The sequence below is a fragment of the Dicentrarchus labrax genome, unplaced genomic scaffold (genome assembly GCF_905237075.1).
Source record: "Dicentrarchus labrax unplaced genomic scaffold, dlabrax2021, whole genome shotgun sequence".
Classification (NCBI taxonomy): Eukaryota; Metazoa; Chordata; class Actinopteri; family Moronidae; genus Dicentrarchus; species Dicentrarchus labrax.
Window position 1 is genome coordinate 9,130,347 of NW_026136706.1, and position 12,378 is coordinate 9,142,724.

Here is a 12,378-nt window from a genome sequence, read left to right on the forward strand (position 1 = left end):
CCTCCACAGATGACATTATATAACAGTTTTCACTGGTGCTGACAGGTGAACTGATTTGTGCAACATTGGTGAAGTTGTCCTTAAATACATTTTTCAAACTTTTTTTGCTTTATTGAACAAGAATCTATTTAAAAACAATAATATGAGTGTTGGAGGTGGGTTTTTAAAGTTTGAATTCTGTCATTGTCAGGACCCTTTTGTGCTCTGTGTGTGTCTCATGAAAAAATGAGGGCTTGTTAAAATTGTCGGCTGAAGTTCCCATTGGTCTCTAACCTTGCCTGTGTGTCATGGCCTTTAATCTTTCCATTTAAATGACTATAAAGTATAACAAAAAGCTGCCTTGTTGATGAAGACCACATGATATCACTCATCTCAGTGCTTTATGAGTAGCCTAGAATAAAGATTCAGAGACCACAAATAAAAAGGTTTTCCCCCACCAGCGGAGGGAAGCAAGCATTCTGCCAGCATGGAGTCACCAGAGTAGTAAAACGCTACACGAGCTTAGCATTCAGACGCAATTAAGTTGCCATACTCAAATTTAGAAGATCAGGGAAGAAATACCACTTCAAATTTTCTCCCACAGAGATTTATCACAGCACCCTGATCTGGCAGATTTGGCAGGGACGGCAACTTTGTGCTTAATTATTTCAAGGCTGCCTTGTTAGTAGACTTAGTGGTTTTTGTGACTTTGAGTTCGGCTCTACAGCAGAATGCTGTCATCCCAATCTTTCTGTCTCTCTTGATCTCGTCATGACTGACGATAACATTATTTTATGAATCACAGTTCCTTATAAACTTGACTCATGCATTGCTCCCCTGCCTCCCCTTCAAGAATCAAAAACAGCAGAAGACTTCTACTAGGCAGCTCTATAAATCAAATCATGAAAGGTGTTTAACATGTTTCTTTGCTAAAAAAAAAAAACGTCTGGAAACAATGGAAGCCTATTACTGCCAGGAACTTATATTAAATAAAGATGAAAAATGTAGTCATGATAAAGATGAAAATGTTCACTAAGATTACAAGATACAAATTGACTTACAAAGTCAAAATTATGAGATAAGTCAAATATTTGACTTTTACAGCAAGACTATGTCACTTCTGAAAAAGGAAATCACACATTTCTCCTGTTAAAAATTGAAAGTTGAATCTATAAGCAGTAAAATGCACCTTCTCTCAGGTCATTCTAATCAGTGGTTTGTCCAGTATGACCAGTAGCTTATAGTGGCTAATGTAAATGTAAATGTAGTAATGACATTACTGAGTCAGTTTGTTGACTTTATGACTTAATCCCATATTATTGTTATCTTAAAAGTTATTGTGTGAAACATTGACAATAAACTATTGGCAGAAATGGAATATAAAATTCAGAGGTATGATTTCATTAGTGTTAAATCATTTGAAAATAAGAATCATTGTGGGAGTTTTTTGATCCTCTTTTACAGAGTCTGCCATATTGAACAACCGTGTTCCTACAGTAGCCCAAAATGGACAAACCAAACACTGGCTATAGATAGGACCTTTAGCATTTTTGGCGAGTTTTGCAGCCTCCCTAGTTTATCCTTCGCACTTGGTTGAGCCGAGGGGTGTCATGTTAGTTGTTTCTCACTGCTAGATGCCACAAAATCAAAAGATCAAAAAAACACACTGGTCCTTTGAGTGACCTGTTTAATATATGTATAACTTGTGCTAAACAGCTGCCATTGTCGTTACAAGTGACAATTAAAAGATAATTCAAATTCTCTCTGGGGTGATATTTACCAAAAGTTTGATAAGATTGGGAAATATTAAATAGCATAATTCAAATTCAACTTTTAATTTGTAATCTTCAAAAATTTACATAGTCTCACTTTAATAAGTAAAAATTATGTCAAGAGATTATGTATGAGACAGAACGGTGATACAAAGTCAAAATTGTACATTTCTTGAATGTTTTAAGTGTAAAAATTCTAACTTCGTAAGTAAACACTTTGAGACCAGAAAAGTCTTAAAATAGTACCTCAGATGTTTTACATACTACTTTTATTTTTATCATTACTCATTTTTCATCTTTTTTTTCTTTTCCTTGCAGATATTGGCTTCCATTGGGACGCTACTTTGATGTGATCCACAATTTAAAAATGTCAAGTTTGTACTCAGATTGGATGTCACTGACCTCTAATTATTTACCAACTTTTCAGTCCATGTGGTCTATGTCTAAGCAAGTATCATTATAAGCCCCACCTGTTTTTATTTAAGGACTCATACTTGAAAAAATGTGTTGGGGAAGATGACTTTGGGGCCTAATTTTTTTTATATTAACATTTTTACATTTGAATGACAAGTCTAAGTCCCAGCAGGCACACAGACGCTACATATTCATGCTATGGACCTATTACACATTATTCATAATGAAAAGGATATCGTGCACACACACTTACACACAGTCAGACACATAATACATACAACTCCCACATCTGGACTGGAGTCTGCCAAAGAGTTAGCTCCGCCGTCTTACTCTCTCTCTGACTCTTTTTGTGTGTGTTCCCCTCTCTCTCTCTCTCTCTCTCTCTCTCTCTCTCTCTCTCTCTCTCTCTCTCTCTCTCTCCCCCTGTCTCTGTCTCTCTATCTCTCTCTCACACACACACACACACCTAAATGCACACACACACACACACACACACACACACACACACCGCACGCACGCACACACACACACACACACACACACACACACACACACACACACACACACACACACCTTTAATTGTTTCCCATTCTTCACCAGAGAGTATGTGCCTGTTTTGTTACATTCATTAAAAATGATGTGGGAAACCTTGCAGTGCTAGTCTCAGTTCAACTTGACTCCTGTATCTAGAGACATACAGACTTTATTTTTGTCAAATGCTCATGCCAGGTTTATTTCATAGTTCCCTATTTTGTGCCTGAACCTTTTTGTTTTAACATGGTTTTCCTGTTGCCCTTGAAAACATTTATTATTCTTATCTTGCACTGCTCACTCTCCCTCACTCGCTATACGAAATATGAACCTGCTGAACATTTAATTCAATAATAAACTAAAACACTGAGTTTTCCCAACAGCGCCGGTATTTTTGTCAAGTTGCAGTGTCTGGTTCAATTGAAACTTTATTGTCCTGCAGGGAGAGACACGGCCGAGCTAAGTTTTCACAGTCTGGTGGCGAGTGCCATGTAAACACATTAGGTCATACAGAATTTATGCATCTATAGTTTCTGCTCTTGTGCAATCAAACTTAACTTTTAGTGCGGCAGTATCGCAGAGCAGCAGTGATTCACTATACTGTAATGTAAAACGTGAAAATATAAGATTTTATCTTTAAGCTTTTTTATGTTTATCTTCTGCCAAATCCAAAATTTTAAGTTCATGTTGTGCTTAAAATACACGTGTTAAGACTGGATTTGCCATGTGGCCAATTGCCAAAGTCTCTTACACTGAGACATTGATCCCCTCACTTCTTTTCCAGTAATCTTTCCCAATATATGCTTTGCCCTGCAACATGTAGCCTACCATACAACTTTAGATAATGAGTTATACAAAGCAAGACACTACAGGCAAATGGGACATTCACCATGCCTCTTCTCACATTATGTGTGAAAGACGAAATCAGACCAAAACTGCAATGGTTTTCAATCCAATGATGTAATGATATATAGCACATTTTTAGATATAGCACTTATCTACTTTCTTGCCAAAAATCAGAAGAGACAATCAATATCAATATGCTAAGAACATCAGACATCAGATTAGTTTGTTTTAGCAGAAAGATTGGGAACAAGGGGAAAGAGGCTAGCTGTTTCAGTTTTGTGCTGCCTAATTAGTGAGCTTTGGATGTGTTGGTCGGCTGCGGCAACTTTTGCACAGAGCCAAGCTTGCTGTTTCCCTTGTACTGCCCTTCTGTGGTGTACTCTTATGCAAAGCTAGACAGCAAGTTAAAACTCAAAAGTCCTTCAATAAACACACAATGCTATAGTGCTTGTGCTAAGCTTAGCTAAATCAAATCAATGTTTTTTTTTGTTTGTCATTTGTTTTTACCCTCCTCCTAGTTATATACAGCAGCCAGATCATTTCCTTCCTGTTAACTACAAAGTTCAACTGCACTGCAGCTTTCATGCTTGGTTGAAAACCATGGTAACTTTGGTCTGATTACCTCTGTCACACTTGTAAACTCAAAGGTGATATATGAATGGTGATGTAGTATATTACTGCTTTTTAGACTGTAAAGGGAACCCATTGTGTCTTAACTTTGGTGCATTTGACACAGTACAGTAATGAACTTTCATTAGTTTGGAGTGTCCCCTCCTTACTGCCATGAACTTTTAAGATTGACTTCATTGTTGCAGAAATAACAGAGTGGGTGGTCATGGTTACTTTCACCATTTAATGTCACTATCATGAACCCAAACTACTGTTAGTGCCAGCCTGGGATCTCATACACCCCAAATTAAGTAGAAGGTAGTTTACTATGAGAGGATTTATGATCAGAAGGTCAAAAATAATTGCAACATATAGTAATTCAAAGACAGCTTGTGCAAAATCCCTCATCTTCTCTCTGTGTCTCTCTTGGCCTTTCTGTACCTCACACTCTAACAGCACATGCACCAATAACACTGTGTAGTAGACTTTGCAGTATATCAACTGACAGAAGTTATGCTTGTCACACCCTTGCTCTCTGTGTCTCTCTGAGAAGGGAGTTCAGGCGAAGTTCATGTTTCTTGGAGAGTTTTGGAGTGAGCTGACGAAAATGAGCAAAGCAGAGGAGAGCGCGGCAGAGCAGAGGTTAGTCAATTACAAGGCTCTACTCTAGTAACAAACTTCTAACAAGCAAATTCTTGGCCCTGACTGTGTGTGTGTTTGTGTGAGTGCAGGAGACAGAAAGAGAGGAGAAAAAGAGTGTGGGTGCACAAGGCTGTCAATAAGCATGGGTGTTTGTATGTTTTTGCATGCAGGCACGTATTTTTGTGAGTGATTTTGTGTAAAATGTGGAGAGCAGGCAGGGCAGGACAAACAGTGCAAAGGAAGGGACAGCTGTGCAATTACACTATAGGGAGCTGGGACAAATGACAGGGCTGCCAGTTAAACCGTCGGTATTTGAGATCGATGGCATCTGTGATTGAAGTTTTGAAAGAGAGAAAGCTGAAAAGAAAAAGTACTCATAGGAAAGCATTTTTGTTTTCCTTTTCCCCTATACTGCACTCTGAGTCCTTTAGCCCAGGACACGTTTACTGAAGCAACAAAACACTGTTTCGCTTTATCTTAAAGCAAAAGAGGGATAGCGTTTTAAATCAGCATGGCTCTGAATTTCTTCACTATAACTGACAACTCTCATTTACTGTATACTCACTTTATGTCAGTGTAATATTAATAATACATACAAAACCCATGCATGCTATAGATATAATGTTTGTTGTACCTTCCAGTGCCAGTAACACATACATGTTATGAGAACAGTCACAAAGTTTCTTATTGCAATGTATTGAATCTGTGTTGCAATCCCCGTGCCAAGACCTCAGTGTGGTTCTAATCAATTAACCCGTCAAAGTGGGGAATGAAAATATCCTGGGGTTGTGAGAACTGACTTTATTTTGGATGATCCTGACGATTCACAGAATGTACAGAGAACACATGCCTGAGGGGAAGTAAAACTTTGCTGAGGATCCCTTAACAAAACAGGCACCTAAGTGGGATGCTAAACTTAATGTGATTTTTTTTCTTCCAGTGAATGGAAAAGAAAATATTACTTGGGTTGTATTTTTGTGGAAAGGGAAAAATTGAAAGAGTCATATTTTAGAATCTCAGTTCAACCAAATGTACAGTAATTGTTCATTTTAATAAACAACTTTTAATAGGGTTAGTATTGCTTAGAATCAGCTAACTACTGTTCTTCTACTTTTTTCTTCAAATATTGAAAATGAAAAAAATAAAACAATTTGCATCAAAAAGAAAGTGCACCAGTATTATAAATGATGTACTTTGTGCATGTACAAACTCACATATTCCAGTTTTATGTCATTCATTTTAATCTAATTACCATTTTTGGTCCCTGGAAGCAGGTAGGGTAGGTTCAGTTTCATACTCAATAACAGTTTTATGGGGTGTCCTGATGGTCTAAGGCAGTGATGCTCAGCCCTGTGCCAAATCTGGCACACGATAGGGTGCTGGGTGGTCCTCTGACCATTTTCTAATTCACAATAAAAATAAATTAATTCAAAATGGGAATTTTTTTGTTTATACATGTTCAGTAATATCCATTGGGACATTGCATATCAGCCTATCAGCAATCTGAGCAGTGCAATGAAGCAGTGACACTTGATTTCTGACCTGCGTGGGGTTGCTGTGACTGGATTTGCCTCTTGGCAAAGATAAGTGAGGACAGCAAATGTGAAAAATTTGACAGTGAAAGCAGGAATGAAAAATGGAGAGAGGAATTTGCCTCATACCAATCCTAAAGCACTACTTTTAATTTGCTGAATGACAATTATAAAACGCTGCTTATATCAGGTGCCAAAGCAAATCAAAACATGCTAGCTTCAGCATTCCCACCTACTCAAAGTGCTGCACACTACATGCCACAACTGCAGAGTTGTATTATGTAATGGTAGAAAGTAATTCATTCACACACATCCACACACCGGGAGCAATTGGGGGTTCAGAATCTTGCTCAAGGACACTTCAACATGCAGCAGGAGGAGCCCGGGATCGAAGCACCAACCTTCCGATTAGTGGACGACCTGCTGAGCCACACCCGCCCAACTACCCTATAGTTTGTTGAAGTTTGCTCATGATAGATGGTGAGAGACAGATGGTTCAACTAATTACCTGGCCTGGTATTTCTTTGAAAAAGGCCTGCCCTTTTCCGAACAGTTTCCAAACACGACTTCCCAGAAGGTTCTGTATAACAAACCATCTGTCGCAGTAAGGTTCGGACCTTTGTGTCATGCCTCCTAAACTTTCTTTTTTTAAGAAAAGATTTAAAGCACCATCATCTGAGCTCAAAGACATTAACTTATATCAACAAGATACCCAGGACCAAAGGGCCCCATCACATGTGTTTTGTTTTTTTGATCTGAGAAGTTGACGAAGTTGTCTCAGATAGATCTGAAATGCTTGTTTTTCTGTACCGCCTCACTTATCCCTTGGCATCCCTAATTGGGGATGATTACAACATGTTTGCATGCTTTTGTTGTCTCAAAATGTAGTTGTTTGTGTGAGTACGTGTGCTTCTGTGTGTGTCTGTGCGTGTGCATGCTTTTAGAATATGTGTTTTTGTGTGCACGTGCGTGTAATTCAACTAGGGAGGTATGCAAGGTAGCAGACGCAGCCAGGGGCGGTCCTAGACCATTTGGTGCCCTAGGCAAGCTTTACTGATAGCGCCCCATCCCCACGAGAAAAGAACTCACGTCCAAAGAATTACACATTTATTTAAACAATGATAATACAAACAATATAACAATATGTGCAAAAGAATAAACCTGTTCAATAATAAATATACAAAAATTAAACTTTTAAACATATTTTTAACAGTAGTGCAACAAAAATTAAACTAACAATAAAACATTGTGTGCCAAATTAGATACTGTAAAATGTGATTCATACAACCTATTTATCAAAATATAATATACAAAATAAACAAATAAGGTTCAAATTGCCGCAAAGTCATCAATAACCTCCTCGTAGGAAATCTGACCACCAACCAAACAAAGAGGTAAAAATGTCAGTCTTATTATGACAATATTGCAGCCGATTGCATGTTAATAACGACCAAACCTAGCCGAATGAAGCGGGTAGTAAGATGACATGATGCTACTGCCAGCTAGCATGATTATATCATGAATGCTCGGTGAATTTAATAAATATATAATCAAAATTACGTACCTTTCTCTTTTGCATGTTTCTCCTGCTCTTCTTTTCTGCGCTTTCGAAAGTGCGCCCCGGATGGCTTTAGCTGTAGCTGGACTGTAGCTGTAACCATAGTAACTCGTCGACACAGCCGACCGACCAACTGCGCGTCAGTGTGCACGCTAGGATGTTGTGACCGTGACGTGTAACAGCTAAAGGTCACGTCAGAAATGTCATTTCTTTTACTTAAGTTTAATTTATTTTTTATGTCAAAGTATTGTTGTAGATAGAGGGATGGCAAAAACTGTTGAACAAATAAATAATAATTAATAAATAATAAATATTTTTTTTCTCGCCACATATTTGGCGCCCCTCACTAGGTGGCGCCCTAGGCAAGCACCTATGTCGCCTGTAGGAAGGCCCGCCACTGGGCGCAGCCGATTCAAGAGTGTGTTTACAAACCCTTATTGTTGCTTCAGATGAAGAACAGTTAGATAATTATATGGGTTACTGAGCTAAAAATGTCAATACAAATAAATCTCCCTCTTTCTGCCACATTGATAAACATATACAATGTTTGCATACAAACAAACACACACACACACTCTTTCTCTCTCTCTCTCTCTATCTCTCACACACACACACACACACAAACACACACACACACACACACACACACACAAACACACACACAATCTAAGCATAAATTGATACATTGGCTGGAAAGTTGAGCTGATTGAAACCAAACGAAATGAAGGACAGCCGTACTTAAAGTGCTCTCAAAGTCCCAGTTATTCATGCTAAATTTTCTTTGAGTACTTTATTGTATTTCACTTCATTGAAATGATCTTACTCTAGTTGATTGGATTTTTTTTAACATTATTATCATTACCATCACTCCTCTCAGTGCAGTCTGTCATTCTTGGCAGGATGGAGGTGTAGTGTTACAGTAAATCAACTTTCTGCTGCAATGACGCCATCTTGTGTTCAAAAACTGAAGTTAATAATGCATCTCTGCTATTATACACACTATGTATACAATATATTATCCTGCAAAACAGAGGTTGTAAAATAATTAGTGCTGAGCCCTGTTTTATTGTCATAATCTAAACAGGGTAGTATATACAGTATCTTACAGTAAAGGGACTCTACACTGTAGCAGCTCACATGTTGCTGAGGTTGAGTCTTATCCATGGATGCCTGCCAATTTATTTATTTAATCAGATCATTTATAGTGATGACCTGACCAAGAGGCAGTGGCAGGAGGCAAGTCGATACAGGCAAATAAAACACAGATACAGGTTGTGCAAGAAAACAATATTAGAGTTAAAACATCACAATATATACAGTATGTATATCGATGTACTGGGTTCCAGAGAAGTAAATTCGCAAGCAGGTGCAGTATTGCTTGTAATGAGTTAGTAATGGAGGGTAACAGAATGAAGTAGTTTTAGCATCTTTAGCCTCTTGTTCCAGTCACTAGGAGCGGCACAGTGGAATGAGTAATGACCAAAGGAAGTGTTTAAACAAATGAATTTACTTGGGTTTTGCCAATGATTTGAGTTTCCTATTATATGTTCAAATGGAAAAGATGCATTGCACACTAATCACAAGTTGCCCACGAACATGTGCACGCACTTTAGTTAGCTGGTTGTCTGTTTCACATCAAGGCTTTCCATGACTGTTGTTGTACAAACAACTATGTTTATTGTCTCTGTCCTAAAGAGAAAGAGTCCTGCTCTGTCTTCATATTGGAACAGACACTGAGCCAAAGCAGCCATAATAGACAGCAGGCCCCCTCTGTCTCCCACCAACCTCTGGTGGCCATGTTTTCACAACCCAAGATAACAGGGAGAGGAAGAGGAGGGGGCTGCAAGAGACAGTTACGGAGTTTGATAAATGACACAATCGTGAGTAAGATGTGACAGAGGAAGAGAGAGAGAGGGATGTGGGACAGATGCAGGGAGATTTAGGAGGGGGGGGGGATGAGTAAAAGATACATTGCGAGGTCATCCCAATGTTTATCCACCCACAACAATGATGTGGGTCAATGAGTATTTCTCAAGGCAGCAAGTGTTGTTTCAGGATGTTGCAATGATGACAGGTTCCTTGAGAAAAGCACTCGTACAGTCTATTTCTCAAGGAGGAAGGTCATTTTGCCAAAATACATTTTAAAATGAAAGTACAATAGCTGTGGTTTATCTGCACAGCAATTTATCACTCTCGCCTCACCTCAGGAACAACCCTGCGAGTAAGTCAAGTCTAATACTATTGTGCAGTAAATGTCATTAAAGTGTCCTGAGGCAAGCTGTGCCTAAAATGCAAAAATATTGACTATTAAATCTCTTACCACTAGGAGCCTAGTTGGGTGGGCTGTGGAACTTAGGCAGCAGCTGAGCCATCACCTCCAGGGCCTGCATTAACTCATAAAGATCACTGTCTCTTCCAAACACACTGAGTCAAAGTGGAGGTGGGGTGTGTGTTCATGCGGATGTGTGCAAATTTGAGAATGTGCGTGTCTCAATCTTGAAAGCGTGATAAATTATACTTTTAGTGCATATTTCATCTGTAAAAGAAGTAAGATTGCTTCATTTCACGGTTTGTATTAAACATGTTTCTCTGTGTGTGTCTGTCTCTCCCACTCCTATAATTACAGTCATTGGTATCAGATGAAACCCCACACAGAGTTGATCTCTAGATGTGCCCTTTGTGTAAGCAACATCTCACTGCTAGATTGATAGAGGATTGGAGGAGAGTTCACACAAATGGAAGAACATTATAGTGTCAGGTTTCCTCTAAGTTCTCTCTGTCTCTCTCTCTGTCTCTCTCTCTCTCTCGTTATCTTTCTCTTAGTCCTTTCCTTTTTCCTCTATTCATTAATAATTTTCCCTCCCTTGTCGCTCATTTCTCTGTACTGGCCCACTCAGTTCTCATTTTTATATAATCTCGTCCCTCTGATCCATGTTCGGGCTGTCTCCTTGTTTCTCTGCAAGTGAACACATGTATACATGTGCCGGAAATGCATGGTAAATAAAAGCAGCAGACCACCAACACTCACACTGTAGAAGATAAGAAATGGCAGAACTCTATTTATCTGACTGATCTACGGAAATGACTGTGTGCAGCGCAGCACTATAGATCCATTTACAGTGGCAACCCTTCATTAATGCTTTGTGTGAGGCAGCGTTTCTGTGTGTGTGTGTGTGTGTGTGTGTGTGTGTGTGTGTGTGTGTGTGTGTGTGTGTGTGTGGCACTTAACAGTCATTGTAGGTGGAGACAAAACTCATCTCTAGTGGGGACGATGTTGCATTCCTCCGGCACCATTTCTCTCTCAAAGGGACACATGGAAAAATACACCCATTCTAACCTGGCCGCGCACTCCCATGAACACACACATATGAATACATGCACACACACACACACACACACACACACACACACACACACACACACACACACACAGAGACTGACTGACAAAGACAGACACATGCAGCCACATGCACACAGATGTCGACAGGCAGCTATATTTATACCAATGCTCCAATAAATCTATCTGCTCACTTGTCTATTTTCTCTAGCTTTGCCCATGCAGCACTGAATGCTTGCATGACTTAAAGAGGGAGAAAAGGGAGAGGAGAGGAGAGGAAAGGAGAGAAGAGGAGAGAGCAAAGGAACTACAGTAGGGAAGATATGGAGGAGACAAGTGCCCTATGGCATTTTCCTCCTTTTTGGCCTACCTCTCTATGTCTTAAACAAAACTGCTGGCCCGACTCTGCTGCACACCACCGTGCAACAAATTCCTGGAAAATACGAACTTGTGTCAACTTGTACAGCTCAAACTAATACAGGCTCGCTTTTCTTTTTTCCCCTCGTCTTTTCATTTCTACAGCATAAATACCTCAAAACAACACCTACTTTTGCTGATGGGCAAAAGTAATCTAATCGAGGCAGAGGTGCGGAAAGGATCTAGTTTTGTGAAAATCATCACTGAAGCGAAAACCAAAGTTGACCCAGCACCTGTATAAAAAAAAAAAGTAAGATGCATGTAACACTCACATAATGTCTGGAAGAACTCCGTAGGAAAAAGTGATATAATATGTTATTAAATTAGTCTGTAAATGTTTAATGTTTGTATTAATTTTGGCAGGTTGAAATCTGCTTTGCAGCTTCTCCTTGCAGGACATAGTATTTAGTATTAAAGGTTTGATGTGGAATATTTCTGTCAGGATTGGACTCAAAGCCACGTTTAAAGTTCAGACTAACGCCTACACTTACCGTAAGAAGAAAGAAACCTACTGAGAAAAAAAAATATATATATACAACAAAGACAGATTTTTCTGTCTTTTCTTTGATACTAACAATCAGTGAATTTCATGCTGCATGCACCTGTATATTTCAATATGGCTCAAATAAAGGATTTGTCAAAATGTAATGCAAAATGTATCATTATTCATTTATCAAAAGGAGTCTCATCACCGTACATTTCATACAGCACATGAAAAGAATGACATTAAATAACAACATG